Source organism: Miniopterus natalensis, chromosome 13, assembly GCF_054644295.1.
Source record: "Miniopterus natalensis isolate mMinNat1 chromosome 13, mMinNat1.hap1, whole genome shotgun sequence".
Taxonomy (NCBI): Eukaryota; Metazoa; Chordata; class Mammalia; order Chiroptera; family Miniopteridae; genus Miniopterus; species Miniopterus natalensis.
Window position 1 is genome coordinate 29,475,492 of NC_142093.1, and position 26,195 is coordinate 29,501,686.

At 42.6% G+C, this 26,195-nt stretch overlaps 1 long non-coding RNA gene across 2 annotated transcripts in view; it reads left to right on the forward strand.

Moving 5' to 3' along the window:
* LOC107544303 (uncharacterized) overlaps positions 1-26,195 on the forward strand; it is a 170,492-nt gene that overhangs the window by 138,511 nt on the left and 5,786 nt on the right. Inside the window, exons 1-3 of one of the 2 annotated variants that reach the window (XR_001603889.2) lie at positions 21,349-22,100; positions 22,268-22,352; positions 24,422-24,547. This is a non-coding gene — a long non-coding RNA (uncharacterized LOC107544303). Of the gene's footprint in view, positions 1-21,348; positions 22,101-22,267; positions 22,353-24,421; positions 24,548-26,195 lie in introns of those variants that run through there. The other variant, XR_015715521.1, reaches the window with a different exon arrangement.

Genomic DNA, 26,195 nt, shown 5'->3' on the forward strand with positions numbered 1-26,195 from the left:
TTTGTTCAAAAGAAAATATGGCTAGTCCGTGGACAGTAATAATCTCTGGAGAAATCATGTGGATTCAGAAAAGGATGGTGTTAAGTTAGAGGACTTAAGTTATCAAGTCATTTGATTCCTATGACTTTACCCTCCAGGACTCTGAATGACAAGTTGATATTTATATTGGATTACTTTTATATTCTTTCTGGGGCAGCTTGGGTAACCCTGACAATTTTGGTAATTTCTGAAGACTCAATATAGATCTTTATTTTACATAATTATGATTTATGAAATTGTGTTTTGTTTTAGAAAACACAAAACTATCCAACATTTAAAACTGTGTTAGATTTGAGCCTTGACAGAGATAATAAACACACACTGTCATTTTTCTCCTTTTGCTTCCATAGTAAATTGATTAAGGGTCTTCCTTACCACTGACCTTGGAACGTTAGAATCCCTTTTAACAGTGCTCCAAGCAGCTACTATTACCAATTGTTGTGGCCTAGTAAAACATAATCAATTTTCAGATTAATTGTAGCAAGCAATATAAATTCCCAGGTAATATAGACCAGGTTTAAGGTAAAATAGAGAGAGCTATATTATGGAAATAGTCAATATAGATTTAGGGCAATGTTCTTAAAATTTTTTACTGTTGTCCATAATAATTAAGATATTATATATTTACATTTAGGCATATAAAGAGAAGAAAAATTGGATAAAAAGGTTGATGCATTTTAGGAAAAATATTTTATGCTAATTCTGCAATACTGGAATGAAAATAGATCAGCCTTAAAAACCCTTTTTATTCAGAAATAAAACACTTTGCTGATTAATATTCCCAGAGATTGATATAATGAGATGGAATTATTTTTGTCCCAAACTCTTTGTGATTTGTATGAAGGGAAGAATCCAAATTTTTATTTCCCTGAACTTAAGTAACCCCTAAAAGCTTAGAATAAACCTCCGTAGAAATTTGCCGATATGTAGAAAAAGCTTTGTACCATCGTCAGTTTTCAGGTCAGGCAACACCACTAAGTTTGTTGTAGACAAACTTAGGTTTGCAGATGACTCCCTCTCCTTATGCCTAATCATTCTTTAATTAAGACAACAATTCTGAGCTGCACTCTAATACTTGCAGGCCGTGTGACCTTACCCAACTTATTTAAGCTTTCTAATTTCAAACCCTACAACAGGTTTGTATTATTTAAAAATCTATGTGCTTTTAAATAACTATGCCAAATTGAACGTTTGTTCTTTTAAATAGTTTTGATAATTTCATTTGTTCTTCTCTTAGTATTGTATCATGTGTTAAAACAAGATGAAGTGATGCTAAGACATATGAAACCAAGCCAAGTGAAGTGATGCTAGGAGTACGTTAACACTAGCAAGGTCTGATGAGCTAGGGGTTGCTTAGAGGCTGGAGGAAGACGGAGAGTGGAGGAAAAATAGGCCGCCCCTCATCTCTTGCTGCAGACTGCACAGCGTTACACTTTATCCTCTGGGTCTTTAGCATTGGGCTTTGGCGGTTAGGGTAGGCAGAGGGAATATTTCTAGAACTTAATAACCATTTCCATCCTTGTCATTAGGATTCAGAAGTTACTAAGAGTGCTCCAGAAGTGTAATCAATACCCTCTGCTAGAGCTCAAAGTTGTAATGTCTTGTTTTCAGGATGTCAGTTCTGAGCTGACAGCTTTTTCTTTTCTGGTGGTTCAAAAGCGAGGAATTCCTGCACTTCACCAGCACACCTTATTAAAGAGAACTACTGAGAGATTTATGATGCTTGGTTGTAAGATAAGCTGACATCTGTAGAAAAATGGTGATTCTGGCAGGAAAAGCAAGCAGACAGTTGGTGATATTTCAGATCTGCTCCTACAGTCCAGAAAGTAATATATATGCCAGACTTGGAGATTCCAATGAGGTGGCCACTGACCTTGCAGTTGAATACCGTGGGAATTTAACCTGCTGTCAAGTGTTGATCATTGTATGGAGTCATTGCCTCATTTGCTTGAGGATTTAAAAATTGAAAAGCTAGAAAACTTGGGATGTTATAAGTCAGCATGTGAATGAGAATTTAAAAGTATATGCTCATGGGAATACAATTTTGCTCAAAGATGAGGGTGCCAAATGAAAAGTCTGTCTCTTTCCATTTGCTATAGCACTATTCCCAAGGGCCACCAGCTGTGATGTGTTCTGTTTTTAGCTCATCTAGAGGTTACCTCTACAGCTCTAAATATCTGTTTCATAGAACTTTACGTATCTATTTCTTAGCTTATAAATTCAAGCTTGTCTTTTAAGTCCTTGCTGTTAAAAATGACTGAAATGACTATTCAGCTCTCAGTTATGCCCCTCTTCCTTTTTCCCCGTACCTCTTCCCCCACTTTTTTCTTTTGTCTCTTTTACTGTTTATAGTTTTACCTCTGTTCCATCAGCTTCAGATATACTGGATAACAACCTGCGGTGTAAGATGTGATGGTGTAAGAAGCTGATCACTTCTACGTTCCCTCCCACCTCTTCCCCTCCTCTAACACCTACTGTTGGTCCATTCTACCATTATTTTTACATTGCCAAGATTGAAAACATTTACATTTTGAATGGCAAATTTAATGAAGTGTTTCAAGCTTTGTCTATATATTGATTCTAAAAAATGAAAAGTAATCAGCATCATTGACAATATTATATTACTCAATACTATTCACTGCAGAGCCAAAGTGTGGCTAGAGAGGCAATGCAATTTATGTTCTTAAATCAAGTCTGCTTGACGTAGAATATTTCAGCTTCCAAGTTCCATATTCTCTTTTCTTAGATTCCACAAATTTCTTGTAAACATGCCTCATATTTTTGCCATGAATTTTTGTACAGCATTTGATTTTTATTTGGAATTTCTAGTTTCCTTTTCTTTTTCTTGCTGACATCAGAAACATAAACCTTTTTCATTATGCACCACCTAAATGCCAGCCCACAGTTTCTTCAGTCAGCTGCATTAATGTCTGCTCCCTTCCAGGTCCCCAATTTCAGAGGTCTTTTCGTGGAGTAGCAACTCCCACATTCATTGTAGCTTCTCTTGTGCCTTCTGTTACACTCTGAGTGGTGCCCTTTTCTCTTTTTTGTTTTATCCATTAGTGTAACCTCATATGCCGTTCATCTTCAAGATAACAAATATTTGGCCCACTTATGTCCTATCTTCCAATTCTTAGAACTTTTATGATTTTTATTCTTTTTGTGTATCTTTGTTTTCCTTTCAATGGACTTGAGAAAGAAAGTGAGGTAAAATATTTTCTAGATCCAATATGTTGAATTGGAGCCTTCCTCCCCAATTTTTGATTTACTGGCAGACATTGATATAAAAAGAGAAAATATGCATCTGAAATTTAAAAACTTCCTTCCAGATCTTAACTTAGAGAGGAAGTGTTTACTCATGTGCATGAAAGTTCTGTTTTAAATTCGGAGGATCCTTTCCATATATTTGATCTCATAACCTATTTGGAATTAAGACACTATCTAAAATTAATGGAGCTGCAAAAATGTTGCATTAGCCTCATGTACCATTATCCTTAGTACTGGGAATAGGGCGTTATTTCATCATCATAAGTTCAATGTCTGCAACTTCAGAGTTGTCTGGGAACAGAGTATGGTTCTTGACAGGGACTTTAAATGCAACACATGAGTTTTGGGGATTCTAGAAACCACCAGACAGGGCCAAGGAGTTTGGCTTTTGTCAAATAGGGATCTTTACTGGAAAAGGAACATGTGTTGCTGTTGGCTTTTTCTAGAAGGAGTTTCAAACTGCTGAGGAGTTTGTTTCCTCCATCTTCAAGTATAAAAATTGTACCCTAAAAGAAACAATGTGGGAATTAGTTTGTAAAGTCAGAGTCCAGAAAGAAGGTGATGTTAGCTGTGGGCTTGTTATATATGGCCTGTGTTATGTGGAGGTACGTTCCTCCTGTACCCAACGTTTTGGAGAGTTTTTATCATGAAAGGATGTTGAATTTTGTCAATTTTTTTCTGCATCTATTGAGATGATCTTATAAGATTTTAATCTTTCACATGTTAATGTGGCATATCACACTTATTGATTTGTGTATGTATGTGAAATCATCCTTGAATCCCTGGGGTAAATGCCACTTGATCATGGTGTATGATCCTTTTAATGTAATATTTTGTTACATTATTAGTTATTAGGTATTGTTAGTTAACGAAACCTCCCAAGGTGACTTTAAGGCACAGACACTGCTGAGAACCACCTACACTTTGGTCCTTAAATTCTGGAGTGCACCAGAATCACCTGGAGAGCATGAGGAAATGCAAGCTCTGGGACCTCACTCCCGGAGATACTTAATCAAGAGACGTGGGATGGGGCCCATGCATTTGCTTTTAAATATGTTCAATTCTGGAGCAGGTAATCTGGTGACCACACTTGGAGAGACACTGTTCTTAATAGGGTCTTAGAAACAGTTAGTGTCAATATTGTAGTAGCCATCTGATGACCACTTCATTACGTGGATCACAGAGGCCACCAGAGAGATACACTTTTCAATACTTGGAATGTTATTTTTTATTCATTCATTCAAAACAGTTTCTCTAACGCACACCTCTCAGGTCAAGGCATTGTACTGGGGCTGCTGGGGACACAAAGGATGAATCAAACATAGATGCTATTCACTAAGTACCTAGAGGCAGATGAGGCTGAACTTAAAACTGTAATTCACAGCTTACAGAAAGTTTACTGCAGCACAGGTCCAGTCTTCAGACAGAATGTTGCTTCTGCAGTTGGTTCTCAGGTGAGGCTGGCTGGCATTTATGGCTAATGTCTGAAAAGAAGTATGACTGTAGATGCTGGAATCATATTTAGTGTATAGGACACGGCGGATTCAAGGTTCCCAGCCCGTCATTCAGGCACGTGATCTTTGGGCGGTATGGAGTGGGGGAGGGTAGTGAGTGTGTGGGGGGGTGTTGTCTGCACATTTAAATAGGGTTCCCTTTCACTCATGCTGTCACTCTCTTCATCTTTTGTTTATCTAAATTTTCTTAAGGTCAGTGGGTGCCCAGTAATATAAGATCCTGTTCTATAATGTGAACGGTGATTAAGGCATGAAGACAGATACAGGCAACGCTGGGTCAACTGAGAGAAATTTTAGCTAACTTCAAAATAACTGTGTAAAAATTTCCAGAGAGAGAAAATTTACTAGACTTTAATCATGTCTATTTATGAGGAATAAGAGACAATCTAAGAGTAAGGTTGTTTGGGAGATTAACTGGAGAAGTCAAGAAACATGGCAAAAGCTTCACAAAAGGTAAAGGAAGGGTAAGACGTTACAAATGGAAGATTAATGTATTTCTCTCCCAGGGCCCTGAACTGAAAACTAAAAAATGGAATAATTGTGTTTCACCATACATAGCTTTGCTTAGACCCCTGTGAACACTGCAATGAAACTGCCCCATGGAGACCATCCAGCTAGAGCCAAGCGGGGGGCTCTCAGGGCTGACCACCCTTAAATCCCAGGACAGTCAGGACATGGCCGCCACTGGCAGAGCCTCTAAACCTGAAAGTCCCTTTGTTATTTTTGCATTTTTTGTACTTTGTGGAGCCCTTAAACTACACAAACTACATCCGTCCACATAGAGCAGCCCTCCCAGGAACACTGGGCAAAGCCGAATCAGTCTGATACTGGCTCCACAATGGTAACACTCAGCCTCTACGGCCTTGTGGCCTGTGAGGTTCCACCGGAGACTCAGAGTATCCAAGAAAAAGAGTCCTGCCTTCAAGAAAAGGGAAGAGGCTTATTTTCCTATTTACCTTGTTGTCTTGCTTTGGAGCTTCAATCATTTCATGTTAACTTTTGGTGACTCACACACGGGCCGCCCCTAACGTTTCAGCACTTGGGATGAGAGGACAAACAGAGGCCCACAAACCATGTGTCTATACACATAAAGGTTCCAAATCAAGCTAACAAACTGTTAAATGAAATATGTTCTTTCTGTCTACTTTGACAGGTACACCATCGTGATGACAGAATAAAAATAATGTGGGCGAAGCCATGGTTTTTATGTAATGGAAAGTTGGCCCAATGCTAAAGATGACTAAATTTAATTATCATTGTGCATGTTTTGGTATTCTAGCGATGCCTGGTTGAATAAAATGCATGCATATTTCATCAATTTTATATTTATCCTGTAAGGTATTTTTCTCTTTATTTTAGCAAAATCACTAATTGCCAATATATTTTTCTTTATTCATCACATGTGTTTTGTCCAGATCTACATAAAGATAAATACAAGAGTAATAAGAATTGCTTGACATGGTGAAATACTCTTCAACTTCCGGCCGTGACTATTTAACTACAGTGCTGATTGTTAGCACCTCCAGAATCACAATTTGGTACCTAAAGAAGCGGTCCCTCTTAGTTGTGTAGGATCACATGCATTCTGTCCGAGAGGCGAGGTTTGATAAGGGAACCAATCTGCCCCTTCTCTTGCCTAAGGACTTCTGCTGCTCAGATTCTCCTCTGTTCTGAAGCAAGGTCCATTTTGACCTTTGCAGCGAGAGGCATAATCCATAAACCTTCACAGCCTCTGACAGGGTTGGCTTTTGTTTGGAGGACAGAGGACAAGAGATATGGACAAGTGTTAGTCATGAGACAGACAGTTTAGGGTTCTGGGTATAAGTACTGAGTACCACATCCAGAGTTGAGACAGAGACTCTAATGCGTTTCTAATTCATTGTGTGTGTGTGCGCACATGTGTGTGTCTGCCAGGGCATGCACATGTGTGACTTATATTAGGCCCTCTAAAGAGTTCTTGTGGGAGAGATCACAGACCATGAGCACCCTGAGAGCAGGGAGACTCTGCTTTATTCATCTTTGTAGCCACAGTGCTTAGCAACTTGCCTGGCATTTATACTCAATGGACATTTGGTGAGTTAAGGGATGAAGTATTGCCTGATGAAACCTTCAGGAAGTGTTGCCTTCTTTTTCAAAATTTATGGGCTATTCACAGTCTAGATCCATCGCAGGGACACAGATTCATAACAGGGCAGGTTCAGAAGTTCTATTCTGGAGCTCGGTTACTGCGGGAGATCTGACCTGGGACAGCCCATCTTGATCCTAGATTATGCATCTGAAACTGCCCTAAAGTGCCTCATTAGATCTCATTTCCTGCATATCATGTAGGTTTCCATGATTTCTTCTCTTTTTTATACCTTGTACTAAGACAGCTTTTCGGCCAGTGTTTATGCCTCTAGGAAGGAAAAATAAATGGAGAAGCTGGTGGAGGTTGTCTCCCTCTTTCTGAATCCACCCCAACTGCCAGTGCCTTCCCCAAGCCTCTCAGAAGTGGAACCTCAACAAGCTGATTCTGGATTGTGGACAGTAAGCCAAGCACTGGGCAGGGAGCAGGGAGAACTGCATTCTATCCTTTCTCTGCCATTCGTTAGCTGTATGACCTTGACTTAATTTATTGGGACTTTAGATTCCTCATCTGTGTGATTAAGGGACTTGTACTAGATCTCCAAGGTCATACCTGTTCAAAAGGTATGTGGTTTTATTTTAATAGAATAATTGAGCAAAATGTTTTCTAGGTTTTGCATATAATGATGATATGGCAAGGACCTTTTAGGACTTAGGTGGGTAGGCAGCAGGTTGAATAGATACTTCCAATGTCTGTGTGGCTTGCGGGCTCTGGCTAAGTGATATTTGTTCATTGACTCATTAAGAACAAAGAAAATCTACCTGAAAAGCATCCATGTGAGGTGCTTAAGCCTCAAAGATGAAGAGCCAGAGTTCCTGTTCTCAAGAAGCATGCAAACCAATAATTTTAGTAGAATGTGATCATTGGTATTCCTGAGAGCTTTTGGAAGTGCAGGGGGAGGCACAGAGAGCAAAGGGGTTTCTGCTGAAGAAAAGGGGTGAGAGTGTCGGGGAAGGCCCCCAGGTGAGGAGATCGTTGAAGGGTGTATAGTAGGTTTATTTCCATCTCTAAGCAAGAGCTGTTTGGGTGGTAGCTTTTGATGAGTCTGCTCTTTTGAGCAAACCAACATGACATCCGTGATTGGAGTTACACAGAGACTGAGCCAGTGAGTGTCGGACTTCGCTGTGGGCACTTGATTCATCTGCTTGTCTATGGCCGCGGATCGTTCAGGTTTCACATGGTGCCTCTTTTCCTGCGGTGGGCCCAGGGGAGGGCATACTGTTGAGCAGAGCCTTAGAGATGGGTTTACCGACACATTGCTCAAGCTCTCAGATCGCTTGTCTCATCAGTAATGGTGAGAATGGCTAGGGGTGGAGGAAGGAACAGGCCAGAAATGCTTGATATGCAAATGACTTCATAGCCATAGACTCTGGGCCCTTACAGAACATTTCCATCCCTGCTTATGAATGATTTCAGCCAGGGAACTCAGTACTGAGTCTGCATCTAGCAAGTTCTCAAGAAATATGCTATGCCTCAACAGTGACTCAGTGCCTGCTCTGTAAGAAAGACTGCCGTAGGCACTTAATAAATATTTGTGGAATAAATTAATTTCATTTAACTAAAAAAATGCCGAAGAACAACCAAATAACCTCTGTGAGTATTTGGTTGCCATGAAATAGTGATGAAATATTCATTAACCTCTAACCACACATCATACAAATTCACTCCTCCCTGAATATGTAGCTTGCTGATGCCATCCAAGGGAACAATACCTTTCATCTTTGTCAAATGTTTACTTGTTAAGTAAAAGAGGAAATGAAGATTTGTTTGGCTTTCTAGCTCTACTGGGTGCACTTCTAGTGATCACTCTCTATGATTTTTCTCTTGTATCAGACACACATATTTGGGATCACCTATGCAATACTGCAGATCTAGAATCAAAATGTAACATTCTAAGTAGATTAAAGGCAACAGGACTTATGTGGGGGTGGGGTGGTTGGGAGTGTAAAGCAGGTAGGTAGATGTGGAATCATTTCGGGACTCTAAGGAGGCAAAAAACAAACATGAGAGTCTTTCTATGGTAGTTGGAAGCTTAGAAAGAAAGAAAATGAAAACTAAAGAGCTCTGATGCATTGTTCATGTCTTAATATTTTATTATAAGGGCATAGTGTTCTTAGTACATAAATGGCATTTGAATACTGTAGTTTTTATTACAAGTTCTCTTTTTTTTTTTTGTCATGGGAGAAGAAAATTTATCAGCCCTCATTTTTAGCCACCTAACGTACAGTTGGCATTTGAAAATCCAGTAAAGGTAGAAAAACTCTATTTGTTGTGTCAGAGAAAATTGTCTCCTCTGACATCACCCAGACCAAAATATCACAATTACGAGCCCAAGGTCTCCAGATCAATCCCAACTCTACCTTGTGAGCCAGCCCTTTTTCTTTCAAAGCACCGTAGAATACTTGAATAGGACCCAGTGGAACAACACTTCCTATCTGAAAATGGCCAAAGCAATTCTCAGAAATATATTGGACAAAGATAGGAGTTACCCAGAAAATGAGAAATGGAGGGAAGGAAACCTCATAGCAATCTCGACCAGCTTGTGCTTATCTGGCCAAGGAAGAAAAAGTTGATTGGAATAGATTTTTAAGCAGCTAGACTCGTCTTTAGCTCAATTTACTGACGATGCCAATTCAGTACACTGCACTTAAGGGCTGGCTACATCTGGACCCCGAATTCCCTGCCTTTCATTGAATTTTGTCTTATCCTTACTTTCCTGAGCTTGAATTTCCCCCGTCTTCTTTGAGTTCTGTTTTCATCATTTTCAGCTGACCTTTCCTTATCAATTGGGCACCAAAAATATCTCTCAATGTTGACAGGTGTTTCTGGGCATGACACTGCTTGCTGGCTAAGAAATGAAGCCACAAGTTAGAAACAGGTAGGAAAGGGAGAGAGAAGGGAAATGACAGTAAGTGATACAGTCTTTACTGGTCAGATTCTTAAATACTTGTATAATGTTTGGAAGAGTAAATGAGCTTCCAAAATTGTGCAATTTGAATTAGTTGTGTCATGGTGGTGGAGGTGCTAAAATCAAGATCAGGGGTCATTTGTTCACCCGGGATTCAACTAGAAATTAAATAATGGCTATTTAATTTCTTAAAAGAATTTATTTGTAATGAGTCTAACCTGATTTAAGCTGGTTTTTAATCTCCAAAAGCCATGGTGTAAGTGAGGCTTGGTATTGTCGTCTTAGGGTCTCTTCTTTATTGTACATAAAAACACCTGTGTAAGAGGGATACTTGGCAAGACAGAGAACTAAAGTCTCCCCAGGGTCTTAGAAATATATAGCACATCATATTTTCTAAAAACTTTATTCTTTACTTTAGATGTAAGAATAATTCCATGGCACCTACCGGTGAGCCTGATGGGGCTGCAAGCAGATCAATTCAGTCCTATAGATCTGAGAGGCTATGGGAATGAAACCCTCATGAGCAAGTTCATGTGTGTGACGCCGCAGCGCCCTCAAAGGAGTTCGCATCCCGGGCGTCGGGCTTCAGCTGAGCCTTGTGCGCTGCGCCTGGGGATCCCGAGGTTCGTGGGTGGAATGCTTTCCGTGGAGAAACAGGAGCGGGCAGGTCGGGAGGAGAGGTTTGCTGCCTGGGCATGGGAAGTCTCCAGGGCTTTGTGTGAGTGTTTCTTCAGGTTCTCTGCTTTGTTCGCTTGCTAAATGAGCTCGGGGCCATGATGGCTTTATATACGAAAGGCGGCAGTCCAAGAAGGAGCTTCACTTTGGGGTAAACGTCTGGCTTGGAACCCTTCCTGTCTCGCTCACTGAGGTGGTGACCTCGAGGAAATCCCTGACTGGGCTGGTCCCTGTCATCTCTAAGGTGGGGACCATAGTGATGACACTTCTCTTTAACCCTTTGCCATGAGGGTAGAGGAGGGTACAGGGGTGAAGTCCTGAGCTACGCAAATATTTTACTGAAAGAGCCGTCATACAGCTGCTTCGTGCCTTTGTCCCTCCCCAAATTCTCTTTTCTTTGCATGCTAATGAACTTAGGAAATATGCTCTCTTGCTTTCTATACTATCTCCTCCCAACCTTACCCCATCCTAAGTCTTTGAAAAGGAACAGGAAATGAAATGAAATGTATTACTGAAGTGAAAAAAAGAATAGGAAAGCGGAAGGATTTTAAAGAGTAACCAACATGTTCGTGCTGTGGGCCTCGTCTGCAAGGCCGAGCGCCCCAGCTCGGCTCAGACCAGCTGCCTGCCCACGGCCCCGGAGCCTCCCTGCAGCCGGACGAGCGCTCGGTTCCCTTCCCTGCGCCCAATCCCAGCCCGAGTGTCTTTTCAGAGTCATTTACTGAAGTCCTATCATCGGGCAGGGACAATGTGATGGATGAGGCAGGAGGCCTGGGAAGAGCAGCTACCAGCCTGAGGCTAAGAGGGGAAGTAGGAGGCCAACCTTTTCATTACACCACCTTGGGTTTCCTCCCAGCCACGGAGCAGAGGGGAGAACAGGCCTGAGTCATGGCCTGAAAGAGGGGCAGTTAGAGGGGTAGACATTAAATGAACACTGCAAGTGGCTACTTATTTTCTTTTCCAGAAGTAAAAATATTTATACAAACATACATACATATTCTAATATGTTCATGATAAAGCATACAGTTAGCTACACAAGTTCCTCAGCTGCTCAGGACAAAAATTCTACCCGGAATTGGGAAAATCTGAGAAAAATTCTTATCAGATACCTCTGATACAGCTCTAACTCTTGCTTTAACTTTTTTCTTGAAATTTAAAAAATTACAAAACAGAGCAAAATTAAAATAATCTCTATTTTCATTACTTAAAATGAACCATTGTTAATGTCCTTCATATGTGCTTCCAGTCTTTTTAAAAATAAGTCATTTATCATTATGTTTATGAAATTATAAATGCTTTTTTCTTAGTTATCTTTACTGTTGAGAATATTACAGATGTCCCCTTTTCATCCCCATGGGTCCCCTCCCCCCGCATCCACCCCACCCCCAGGCTTTCCCCAGACCACTGTCTGCGTCCATGGGTTATGCTTATAAACGTAAAAGTGCTTTGATTAATCTCTCCCCCCTCCCCGCCTTTCAAAATGCTACTTTGAAAGAAAAATTAATTTAATGTTACTTAAATCTATAGAAGTTAAGACAAGGAACTATTGAACTTCATACTTATTTCCTCATCTCAAGAAACAGTTCATAAATGGGCTTTCTAAAGTTAAGATAACATGAAAAATACTGATGTTGGAATGGGCAGGTGGATGCCAGGTGGAGGGGATCAATGGGGGGGAGGGGACACCTGTAATACTTTCAACAATAAAGATAAATGAAAACAAAACAAAGAAAACATATTTTAATTTTCAACATTTTAAATTTAATCCCTGCAATGAAAGAATAGGAGGATAATATTATCACACATTTTTACATTTTCTCTCTTTCTTACCTTTAATGTTTTATTATTTTTACATTGTCTGGGTTTATGACATTGCATTTTTTTTTCTGTAACTTTAATTTACATATGTTTAACAGTAATATTTAAGTGGATTGAATGTTTACCCATAGTAATTTTTTGTAATTCATACCTTCTCTATTTCTAGTTTTAGATTTTGATTACAAATGGATTGGTAGGCTTTCATTATCTAGTTTTTTCCAGCATGCTCCCTTAGTCCTTTCACAGTTCATAATGCTTTTATACTTGATTGCCATCTTGGGTATAGCATTATTGGGTCATGCTATTTTTCACCTCAGAACAATTGTTCCATTGTCTTACAGCTTTGATTGATTAAAGGAAGCCTGATTTTCATCCCTTGTAGGTAATTTGCTTTTTCTGTCCAGATGCCTAAAATTGTTTTATCCCTGAAATTCAAGAGCTTAACTAGAATTTTTCTTGGTGAGGTATTACATTTTCTCAGAACATGATCTTTGCAACTATAGATAATTAAAAAAATTTTTTTTCAACTCACATAAATTTTCTTGCATCATATTTTTAATACATAACTAGTCCACATATTAGGCTTTTTCAGGAATATCAGTTATCCTATGTTTTTTATATCAAGTGTATTTTTTATTGCTTTATCTTTTTAAATATGCACGTACCCTAATTATTGCAAGCCTTTGTTTACACAGTTCCTTGCTTTTCCAATTCATTGGTTATTTCTTTAATTATGCTGCTTTGGTTTTCAATTTGCTTCCATAGGTCTTCAGTTTTCTTTTCCTTACGCTTTTGTTTCATCATTTTATCTTTGACCCAATGTTGAATTGATATTCTCCTTAAGATGTTTTGTTCTTTGTTTTTGTGTGTGTGTGTGTGCGTGTTTTTAATTTTATTGATTTCAGAGAGAGGAAGGGAGAGGGAGAGAGAGAGAAACATCAATGATGAGAGTCATTGATCGGCTGCCTCCTGCAGGCCCCCGACTGGGGATCGAGCCCGCACCCCGGGCGTGTACCCTGACTGGGAATCGAACCCTGACCTCCTGGTTCATAGGTGAATGCTCAACCTCTGAGCCACGCCAGCAGGGCTCGTTAAGATGTTTTGTGCCGAGAAACATTTATGAGAAAAGTTTCTTGAGACATGTTTCTTAAAGGTTTGTTTATTTTTCTTTTGGATGTTTTGAATAGTATGCTCGCTGCTTCTCTGTGAAAAAAAGTCTTTTCCTCATTGAATTGAAATGAAAAGCCCACAATTATGCTGAGACACCTGCATGTTATGATTATGACTTCCTAATCAACAGCTCAGAAAGAAACCAGGACAGTGAGGGGGATTTGTATATAACCAAAGCGAGCACAAGCATCTCCACAGAAAGCTGACACCAGGCCATCAAGTGTTTCCTTATCATGATTTGTTAGTTTTCTGTTCCCATTCTGTTCGATTCCCAGGCCTCTTATAGACTTTGTGTACTTTTTGTGGAGTCAGAGAACATTTCTAATTTTAGCTTCTGGCTTGCTTAAGCACATGTACTCTCATAGAAAAAAAATAAGAAATCTTTCTTTAATCCACATCTTTGTATATTAACTAGAAAATGAATATATTAGAAACTTCAAAATTTAAATAGTCATATATTAGGAATCTCCTTAGAGAGTAAGCAGTTTACAAAACATTCAACAATACTTTTGGCATCAGAAGCTAAAAAATATCTAATTGGCAGAGATTAGGTACAAAGAGATAAATGAAGAATTAAATCTTTCTAAGAGAAACAGTAACATCTTTACAGAGAAAATACAAAGGCTTAAGGTTTATGTGGTATTTAGACTGTATCTAGTAACAGCAAGACACCCTGGTCTAGACCTGGAAATCTGTGGGTCCAGCCCTGGTGGCTGCTCAACAAATATGATAGGACTAGACTGTGCTCCAGGAGAGGGGGAGGTGAGCAGATCGACTCCGGTGGATTATTAGGTCATCTCATGCTGTGGCTTCCAAATCCATGTCTGGTAGGGTTTATGAGCTGCAGGCTTACCCGTCTACCCACCTTTTTGGCACATCACACCTGATAGACATCACGAAATTAATGTGTGCCTGAAAAGGACACTTGGTTCTCTACCCTCTGCTTTGTATCCTTCCTGTCTCATTAATGACACCTTTATACATTGACCCAAGGACTCCACGGAGAAATTCAGGAATCATCCTTGACAGTTCTTTCCCTCACCCTGCTCCACCCTGGATCATTTTTCCCCTCATTCTACTTGCTCGGTGGCACTTCCATCAGCAAACTTGTCAATTCTCGCCCGATTAGGAAATGTGTCTGGAATCTCTCTACTTCTTTTTCACTGGTCCTGGCCACCATCGCCTCTCATTTACATTAAGGCAACTGTCTCCAACTTTGCCATCTGTTTTCTTCTTTCCAAACCTAAGCCATGTTCCACTTGATGGCAAAGCTAATCTTTCAAACACACATCAGACTGTGTTACTGCCATGAGGAAAACCTTTCAACAACTTCTCAACAAGTTTAAAATGAAGTTCAGTCTCTTTTGATGGGATACAAAGCTCTCCGTGACCTGGCCCCAGCCCATCCCTTCCCCCCCATTCCCTGGGCCCCTTCCCCAAGCTCACTGGGCTGTAGGCCCCCGAGTTCCATTTCAGCGTCTCAGGCCTCATGCCGAGGCTTTCACGCCTGAGGACCTCTTCTTAATGCCGTCAGCCTTCTCTCTAGTGGTCGCCATCTCAGCCTTTTGTTTTCTTCATTACGCTTATTTACGCTTCATCACCCTGGAATTATTTTATTCATTTGCTTGTTTACCTATCTCTTGTCTGTCTTTGGCCACTAGTATGTGATGATTCTGAGGAAGGGGACCATCTCTGTGGTCCTTCCCTTATCAGCAACACCTAGAGGGAACCCAGTAAGTGTCTATTGAATGAAGATTGGCAAGACCGTGGCATAAAGACACGCCGTAGGCTCTGCAGAGGGAAAAGCCTGAGCTAAGACATAGGCAGAATTTATCAAATTATGAATGAGAAAATTGCAGTTTGGTTACCAAATCCCAAAATGCTGGGCTGGGAAGGCTGCCTTTGATATTTCAGGGAGGTCATTTTAGAACAATAAACTTGTGAGACTAATTAATTAAGAGGTAACGTAAGGAGGATATATAAATGAATGGGAATGAGCAAAAAAGGATTTGGGCAATTTTGCAAATGACAATGTCATAAAAGTCCATCAAATGAAGCCCAGGTGACCATAATTGTTATAGGTGAAGGCCAGGGAAGATCCGCCTTTCTGAAGGTCATAGCTCTTGTCGGTCTGGGTTTAATTCAATATGAACAGAAGTAGCGACCATGTTTTAGGTTTTATTTTAAGCTGAGAGCTGTAGTAAGTGCTTTACCCACCCCACTCTGTTTGGGGGACACTCCCTTTATGCTGGTTAGGGGACAGAGGCTTGAGAGCCTAAGCAGCCAGCTGTCAGTCACATTTGGCGAGGGAAAGAGCGGGGAAATGAAAGCAGTACTGTTACCAGAGCTGTGTTCCTAATTTCTGTTCTGACCCTAATTAAAATCCAGCGTGCCAAGCCCTAGGGAAAATGGCAAGAAAGAGACATTTGCCTTCAGCTTTTACTTCTCCATCCTTTATCTTTTCAGGTGGTCTCTACCCAGGACTCCCCAGCCCCAGCTGGAGTCCCTTTAGAAAGAATGAAAGCTTATAAGTCATTAACACCTTAGCATGAATTAGCTAATGACCATACAGGGAAACCACTGACCTTTGTAAGGAGAAAATATTTTGACCAGAGGCCTTCTCCTCCCCCTCACATCCCAGAATCAGAGCTGCAACTCTTGGGTCCATGCTGGCTAGTGAGCATGTGCAGGCAGAGGAGCTCAATAAAGATTGACTGATTTATTGATTGATGGGGCGAGGGAGGCTGAGCTTAATCTTCTCTTGCAGCTGCTCCTTTTCTCCCACATCTCTGGAGAAGTGTGGCCTCACCCAATGTCCCTGCATACTGCTCACCCCATTCTTTTGAACTAGACCTTACTAGGAGTTTGGTGTAAATTTAATGGTGGCAGAGAAGTATCGAGAGACCCCAAGGAGGAGGGGTCAAACTTCCTGCCAGGCTCCCTGCCTCTGTGTGAAACTGAAGTTGTTGGGAAGGGCTCAGAGACCCTGGCATGTGGGAGGAGAGGCGGCACTGGTTCTCTCTGCGGACAGGATGGAAGGGAGAGAAGCCAGCCTCAGGGAGACACTCCGGCTGGTAGGTGGAGAGGGCCTGGTATCTGGCGTGGAGCTGGGCACGCAGGGCCTCATTTGGGCTGAGAGGCTGCCTGCCGCCAGCTGCTGAGGGTGCAGTGAGACTGTGGCAAAGATGGTGGTGGTGATGAGGTTGCCCCTAGTCAGGAACATTTGTCTTCAAGGCCCGGACTGCACATTTTATGTTTAGTTCTGGGGGGCTGCACTTTGCAAAGGGCACATAACAACTACTGAATATACATAGCCTAGAGAGGGGCTCTCACATGCTGTCTTATCACCAATCATGAAAATAACTGGGGCTGTTTATCCTCAATACAACTGGGACCTAGAGAGTCCCTGAGAGCCAACTTAAAATACTGGCTCTCAGTATTCTCAGTTGTCATACAGAGGATGACTCTGACTTTCCTCTCTCCAGTGGTTGGTCATTAGGACAATGAGTAGAAGGTACAGAGAAGGAGTAGTATCTAAAAGGTTTCTTATAACCACGGCCATCTGAAAGTGAAAAGGGCGTTCCCAGTGGTGTGGTGAGCTGCCCATCACTGGGGGCATTCAAGAAGAGGCTGAAGGATTAGCATGGGCTTTGTATAAGGTGCTCAGGCATCCGATAAGAGACTAGGCTAGACCCCGGAGGGCCCCTGCAAACCTGAGGTGTAGGGTTTCAGGAAATCAGGGCACTAGCAGCATCTGCTCACAAGATCAGGATAGTAGAGCAGAGAATCCACAACACTTTCTACCTGCACAGAGGTGGCTGGGTACCAAGTCCCTCCCTGTTCTCCTGCAGGAAAAGACCAGCATTGAACCTCAAAGACAGCCTTTCAGCACTGGGGCTAAAGGTGATTTCAGTTTATTTTCAAATATCTCTCAACTCCAAGACATGGAAAGACAGAGTCTAAGTGAAAGGAACTTGCCTTTACTGAATAATTGCCATAGTTTAGACCTGTGTTGCCCCATATTGAGGCCACTATCCATAAGTGCTTGGCATGTGGCTGGTGCACATTGAAATGTATAAAGTACACATAAGATTTCAAAAGATTTAGTACAACAAAAAGAATTTAAAGATAGTTGCACTTATATATTTTATATTGGTGTTTTAAATGATAATATTTCATAATATATAAGTAAAATTAAGTTCACCTGTTTCTTTTCCTTTTTTAAAAAAATGAAGCTACTAGAACATTTAAAATTATATATGTGCCTCACATTTTATATCGATTGGGTAGTGCTGCTCTAGGCCCAGGAGAAGCATTTCAGTTCATTATCCTATTTATTCTTCACAGCTATTCCATGAGGCAGGTACTGGTATAATCCTCATTTTATTCACAGAGACACCAGAATTTAGGGAGGTTGACTAATTCTAGTCACAGCTCATACGTTGCTGACATGGGATTTGAACCCAGGCCCCCAGACGGTGACCGTGCTCTCCTGCTTTCTGCTGCTATATTGACATCCTCTTTGGGGAATTGCTGCCACGCTGTAAAACGCTGAAGGAAGGAGCATGAGAAATGATTGCGGAATTGCTGACAGCAGCGAAACTACTTAATTAAAAATGCAACAAGGCCTCTGAAGTATGTGCCATCGGGGCAGGAATGGACAGTGAATCAGCTTCAGGCTCACTGTGAAATCATGCCATCCGAAAAGGGAGCCTGCAAACCTGGGAGCTGGGAAATGCACATCGCGGGTGTGTGTGTGGGTGTGTGTGTGTGTGTGTGTGTGTTAAAGTTTCAGAGATGGAGGGGCATTCCAGGGACAGAGCTTCCCCAGGACTGAGCTCTGTGGGCTGGACTTAGGCTGAGGCGGGAACCCCTTCTTCCTCGTGGAGTCTTAGTATGAACGCTTTCTGTGGGTTGTTTGGAGGGACCACTCCTGGAGCAGGGAGGGAAATGGGGATTAGGGGGTGTCCTGGGAGAATAAACAGCCCCCTGGATTCTGGCTCAACAAAACTACCTCTCGTAAATGCCCATCCTTGCATTTGGAACTGCTTCACTTGATTTGAGGAGGCATCTTCTTTCTCTCTTTTCTCTGCAGTCAGTGTCTGAGGGAGCTTCGGACCTGTTCGGAAGGGGTTCTTCACATTTCCCAGGGCACACAAAGCCTTCTCTCCCTGTCCTGCCCAGTGCCTCCCTTGAGGAGAGAGTGTTGATTCCTCTGGCCTTGTTATACCCTGGGGCGTCTCGGAACCAGGCTGTGGTGGACTGAGGGCCCATGTGGGGGGTCTCTGGGGCTGTGCCTGAGGAGGGCTTCTTCCCTATCACCTGCCCTGCACTCACACTCGAAAACAGAAGGCGCCCCAGGCTGTGGAGGGCTGGGAAGCCATGACAGATAGGCCTTCTGCTGCTCTGAGTGAAATAAATAAGTACACCCCCCCCCCCAACATTCATTTGAGAAGATTCATGAGATGTGAGGTAAATGGCCTGTGCAAACGCCTGACTAGCGGAGAAAGGAGCTATGGTAATGATTTTACCTGCCCAAAGGGAAGAGGAACCAGAGTTGGAGGGAGAGTGATTGACTTACAATTACACTGACAGGGGACCCTGGGGTTGTGATCCCAGAAAATTACTCGAGTTTTCCATAGCTCTCGAGCAGCAACAAAACCCCCAAAGCCCAACCAAGACTCCGAAGCAAGTTGACTACAGTCACCTCTGGGTTTCCCAGGAGGAGGTGGGGCAGGTGGAAGGGGTCGTGGGATGCTGGCCAGCTTGAGAGGTTCTGAGCAAGGTGGCAGTTGGGACTGTTTCCACCACGTAACTATCCAGGACCATGGAAGGGAGTGTAGGGGTCAGGAGATGAGTCAGGGAACATTTTTCAAGCACAATCCGCAAGGAAGATTGAGGATCCCATCCTCCCAGCTTCCAAGGCTCCGGAATGGTGTGGTGGGGCCCAGCAGATAGCTCAGACCTACAGTTCCTTCCGCTCTGCACTCTGGGTCTCGGAGAGACACCTGGATGTGACTTGGGGGAATGTAGATGCTCTCCTTGATGACTTCAGAAGGGTAAGATGCACCTGCAAACACATCCTAACAGACTTGCCTGCTGGAAATTTATCCAACCCTTTTGGAACCCACTTTTATTTCTAGTGTGTTTCCACTAGCAATATTGTTAGAAGTAATAACTGTGACCGTCAGGGATCCGGGCAGGATGGGGTGAGTCAAGAAAGGCATCTTTTGCTCGAAGGTTGCTGCACTAGGTGTCTGCTAGAATCTGTGCCTCTGTTTCAGAGGCTGGTGTACCTCTGAATCTTCACATAACTCCTGACTCCTGGCAGCTCCAGCAGTTCCATCCAAATTCTTACCAGAATCCTGAAGAAGGTAAATTAATAAACTTGAATTTTCTGTCTATTTTCCCAGCCCACACAGTAAGTAGTTAATGCAAGTGAAATAAATATCTGAAAGCTGTGACTGATGGCTTTGCAGTTACATTTTTCCAAGGACCATTCACTGTATGTCCTCTGAAGCAAGCAGGCAGTGGTGAGGGGCTTCCTGGACTCGCTGCTCTACAGACGCTCCTGCTTCATTCAGAGCCTTCCCTCCCTGGCATCACCAGTGAAACATCCATGAGTCATGCCACTTCCACCAGAAAAATATAAAAGTCCCCCTTTTCTCATAAAGGGGAAAATTATTTTAGGCTGCTTAGGTGAGCCTTCTCGAGTTCCAGACAGAGTCTGAGCAAAGCTTGTCATTTGACCACCAAAATAATAGCAATGATTTCAAAGCCCAATGTGAGATGCCCAAATGGCGCCTGCAATTAAAAAGGGCTTAAAAGTCAAAACTAGCTCAGTGTCTCCCCCCTCCCCACCTCTTCCTCAGAACCGTATGGAAAGTAAAACCCCCACAGATCCAGCTCGGCCACACAACGTTAGCAAGCCGAGTGCAGAGCCGGTCACAGTATTTCTAATTCAGATTAATGACCCCATTCAGCCCTGTCTCCTTAGCATGAAATTAGAAAGTGTAGGAAGGAGCAAATAGTGATTTATAATGCGTGACTCTGGGTATTGGCAGTTGCGCTCGTTAAAAGCTAAGGTATTGTTTTGATATAAAATAATTGAGTCTGACTTGTTTGTGGGATAAAGTGTTCTGCATAATGGGAGGCCCCTTCCAGAAAGCCAGCTGGTCGCACACCTCTGTGCTGGAAGGACGGGGCCTGACCTTCGCCCACTCCGTTTGCTGCAGCTCAGTCAGAGCGGTGATTTGGGGCAGCGGGCTTGTACTCTGCCGTTGATCCCATATCTCTTCTCTCACCCGGTCATCCCTCCCCACCAGGGCTTAGTCCCGGCCTTCCCTTTTCCCTTCTCCACCCCCACATTTACTTCTGCAGGGAACTTATTTAATTTGGGGCTTCATTTGTCACCTGTTTGTGTACAGCCATGACCTTTGTTCCAAGTCTCGTCTCGCCTTCACCCCCACACGTGCACACGCACACACGCACACGCACACGCACACTTTTATTTGATTCACATTGACATGTAAAATCAGATTCATGGTCATCCTCTGTGAGTTCCGTTCCTTCTCCAAATCCCCACTGTCAGCCATGCACAGCCCTTCTTCCCCCCTTTGCCCGCCACACCCTGTCTGTCGCCAAGAGCTGCTCCGTCCTCTTCGGGTCCAGCCCTTCCCCTCCATTTCCACACTCAGTACGTAAGGCTGGCTCAGACTCTTGTTTGAGAGAGAGAAACTATTTCTTTGGATACAAGTCATGTAAAGCTCAGTCCCGGGCCTGCTCAATAAGCCTCGCGCTAGGAGGGTGCATTCTGTGCGCCATCCTCCGAAGGGGGTCTGCTCTCAGACCACGCACCAAACAGTGCTGATGAGAGTTGAGGAAAGCTGGGTGAGCTGTAGAAATGGGTGCACCTGAGAAGTTATTTCCAAACCTGGGCGCCTATTAATTAGGCTCTGGGAGCTCTTTAAAAGTGCAGATTCCTATTAAACTTGAGTCTCGTCTCTTCAGTCTCCTTCTTGCACACTCCCCTATTGCCACTAGTCTCCTTTTTTGATCACACTGAGCACATTCCTGCCTCAGGGCCTTTGGGCTTTCTCTTCGGAACTCTCGTCACAGATATCCACACTGCCTTGCTTTACCACCTTCAGGTTTCTGCTCTGATGGATATTATCTCGAGAGGTGAAGACACTGCTAACATAGAAGCCCTCCATCTGTCCGCTTTTGTCATTAGGTCTTTCTTCTTACATTATGGATTTACTATTTCTGGTCAGTTTTTCCTCCTAAACAGTGAACTCTGCGAGGGCAGAGCTTTTTGTCAGCTTGGGTTGCAGCTTTATCCTCAGAGACAGAGAGGAGCTTCACAGACCAAGCACTACGGCAGTGTCTCCTGAATCAGTGAATGAAGATGGGTCCGAGTCCAGGAAGGCTTGTTCTGAAACAATGGTTCTGAAAGTGTGGTCCCTGGACCAGCAGCTTCTGCATTGCTTGAGAAGTTCTGAGAAGTGCAAATTCCTTGGCTTGACACCAGTCCTGCTACATCGGAAACTGGGAGGCAGCCACGAGTGTTTCTGCAGGCCTCCAGGTGACTCTTATGCTGGGCAGAGCTTGAAAACCACGGCTCTAAGACATTGTTTTGGTGCCACATGATCTTTTGCACTTACTACTATTTGCCAAGGCAAAAAAGAAAAACCTTGTGGCACTCATGTCTGACATTTACACTAACCTCACACTCTCTCCTTATTGTTTCAGGTGCTGTGGGTTGGAAAGCTGGCTTGTCCTGTGGCCCTCACCATCTAAGAACTCAGCGCACACCTCTGGGCCGGCTGACTCTGTGGTATTCTTCAGATATTCTTCCTTTTGGCTCTAAGTTACATATGGAAAAAGAAAGTTTATATTCTTCCACTTAGAGTTAGTCTATCTTCTATTAGAATATAGAAAAGACATCGATTAAAAATGCTTGTAGGTTGGTTAATTTTGACTCATTTTTATTACTTGTTAAGAGAGTAGTGTTACTGTAGTGAAGTTTAGGGGTGAGATTTGGGCTGGATCAGGCCTTAACTGGTAAAATGAGCAATATCTACCTTGGAAGATTAACACTGGCCCACAGTTGCTACTCAAATTAGCCACTAATAATAATAATAGTAATAATAATTGATATTTTATAACATAACATGCAGCATTTATTATGCTGGTATGTGCATGAGTGAGTGTAATTATTGAGGCAGAAAGAAGACTTAGGAAGTATATTTCAGAACAGTGTTTCTCACACCAGTGGTCCTAAGGCCACCAGCAGCAGCATCACCTAGGAATTGTTAGAAATGCAAATTCTGGGCTCCACCCAGATCAACTGAATGAAGCCCTCCAAGTGATTCTGACACCTGTTCAATTTTGGGAACCCTGCTTTGAAATCATACACACACACACACACACACACACACTCTGTGCCTACCCCTCTTTGTGCTATACCCCTCTTCTGGGAAACAATCTTTTAGCAGATGAAAGGACCACAGAGGCCAGTGACTACAGAATTCCTGCCAGGGACAAGTCAATAGGGGCCCAGTCCTTTGAATTTGGGAAACAGGCCCAATTCTTGGTTTCTGTATCAAACCCATTCAGCAGACTAGCCTTCTGACAGTTCTTTGAAAAATGAGGGCCCCAGTCACAGTCCTCTCTCCCTCAAATGTTTCCTTGGCCTGCAGCAATTTAACTGCTGAGCAGGAAGCTGGGCCCGATGTCCTGTTAACCCTTTGTCAGCTAAAGCACAGACACACTGTGTCTTACTGGAGAGATTTTCTCCGCAACTTCTTTCCCTTCCACCGCACTACAAAGAAAAGCTGTCCGCTAAAATATCCCCTTGTTCAGCTTCCTTCCAGCTTCTGCCTCTGCGTGATTGAAACAGCCGGGTCAGAGAGCAGCAGAGGTGAAAGGTCACTGCAGACCCAATGCAGCCACCCCATCTCCTGGTGCTTCTTCTTGGTGTCAGGAAGACAAATAGCATTAAAAAAATTCTCCCAGTGAAGCAGTTCTCATTTTCTCCTTTCTCATCACTCCCCAAGCATTTCTTAATGAACTACGGCTCAATCATCTATGAGCCTGATGGTTTTAAATCCAAGCATAGCCTGGCTAGAAACGATCAGAGCTGAGTCGATGGAGCCAGCTTTCTGAGTGCTTTTGTCCTTGTGTTATTAAGTTAGGGCTTTTAGTCCAAGTCCTCACTGTTACCATTTATGACAAACCAAGCAAACAAGCAGTGATGTCAAGTCCGTCCCTCAGTGCTGGAGGATCAGTGACACTAGGCAACTACTTCTTGGTTGCTGATAACTGTGGTGTCTTTCTTTGTCTTACACACATATCCATTGTTTTTTATTGTCCACATGTGCTTTATAGATTTTCTCTGTGAATTTTGAATTGGAGACCAGTATCTCCCACGTCTACTTGGGGATTTCTCAGGTAACCCAAGTGAATTTGAATGTGAGTTTAAGCAAAAGGCAATTGGGATCATAATCTTATTTAAGCCACATCTGTCAGAACCAGTAACTTTTTATTAAGGAAAGACAATCCTGCCTTCCTGTTTCTCAGTTTCTAAATTTGATAAGAGTTTTGAATTTGGCAAACAGAATAGGCACCAACCAAAGATATCCAAATGATTACCTCTTTAATGATGAGAATCCCCTGTACTCAACCCAAGTTAATTTTTAATAAGGTCTTTATGGTATTCAGCATAGTGCTTGGCTCACAGTAGATGCCCAACATCTTTTTTTGGTTCTACATCATTTACAAATGTGGGTTTTAGCCACATAAAGCATAAAAACTAGAATGGAGACATAAGAGATGGAGTATTTGATTTTACCGTAAAATGAGAATTTATTAATCAAATTTGCATTTCTACGCTTGTTGGTGCAGATGGTGGAAGAAGGAATTGGACTTCTGCTTTTAAATGAAAATATGTATGTTAAGCTGCTAATATGGATCCACTTCTGTCACATAAGTCCCCAATGAATGTGACTTTTCTTCTCCCCTCCCACTCAGGTGAGTGATGGCCCTTCTACGTGCCAAGTGACAAAGCAGGAATCAAAACTGTAGTCAGTGGTTCCCCACCTTGGCCTGTGGACCCCCATGGGCAGGTGGGCAGCCATGATTGCAGGAAGGGTGGGTGACAGGTTTGCAGTTATTCACAAAAGATTTGAAACCTATCTGTGCCCTGAGCATGACATATGGACAGATTAAACTCTGTCTCTTACACAGAGTTCCTGCTCATTTTCAAACATTTATATACACGTTACTGTGGTAAATAAGACACATCTATAATCATTACGAAATGAACTGAAGGGTTGTTTTTGTTGTCGTTGTTGTTGTTTTGCCATCTTGAATTTTCTCAACAGCTGTCAAGGAGTTTCTGAGAAATAATTTGAGTAGAAACAGTTTCCTCATATAGAAAAAAACAGGGACTGCTCTTCTCCAGCACTGCTTAAGGCAGAGCTTCCCAGGTGTGGTCCTTAGACCTCGGGGTGCCTGTGTAAAGTGCACATTGCCCAGCTCCGTCCTTGGCAATCTGGATAAGGCAGGGAACTGGAAATCTGCTTTTTAAACAAACTTCCTAATGTCCATTTTCCCATACATTGGAGTTTGAGAACCATGGCCCTAAGGGAAGTGGAAAACACCTTCATACGATCAAGAGTCACCTTCAGAAAGTTAAAGCTTGGCTTTTTCAAGTTTTACCTGAAGATGGAATATCTCTTTCCTCTTTAAATCCTTGTGTACTGTCCAGAATCTTGCTAGAATCTCTATCAATCATGTCAGATAGTCTATTGACAGTTTTAAAGCACCGCATCCCTGCTGGAACTCTAAAACCAAAGGAAAATGATTTGGGATCATCTATAGATGTGGCTTAGTCACACAACTATAGGGTGTCCCCCAAAATGTGTAAAGACACTTTGGATAATTATGAAGGCAGTGTTTATTAACATATATTTCATTTCCAAACTGGAGCTATCAGCTGTTAAAGTGTGTATACATTTCTTAGAAACACCTTGTATTTGCCTACACTGAAATAGCATTTGAATTAAACTACAGTGAGCAGGGGAGCTGGACTACAGATCTGAAATCATTAGGACTCCTGGGAGCATTCACCTGATTTGTGTGTATTTAAATATAATCTTCAATAGAATTAGGAACCCTTTACCCCCACCTGCGTTGCCATAGCAAAGTGCAGGGGCAGCAGGCATCTGGCCTATGTTTTGGCACCCCCTATCTAGCTTGCATGGCAGCTAGACGTTCTAATCAGTCCCAGCAATCCTTCCCTTGAGTCAGGATGTTGAGCCTCAGAACCCTGGGCCCTAGGCAGCTGTTAGCCGACGGGGCGACTGGGTGATGAAACCTATTTACTATGCCAAGGGCGCCGAAGGGCATAGGCTCTGCAGACAAATGGGCTTAGGAGGTTCAAATCCCAGTTTTGCCACTTAGGGCTTGTGAGACATAGAGCAAGATACTTGAGACATTTAGATCCTCTTGCAGCCTCATTGTCCTTACCTACAAAAGTCGGAGGGCGGTCTCATCATACAGGATTGTGGAGGTGACAGAAGGAGGCATGGTAAGTGCTTCATATTCTCGGCACATAGTGGGTACCCAATACCTCTTAGGTGTTATTTCTAATGTACTTTGGAAGGATGTGTGGATG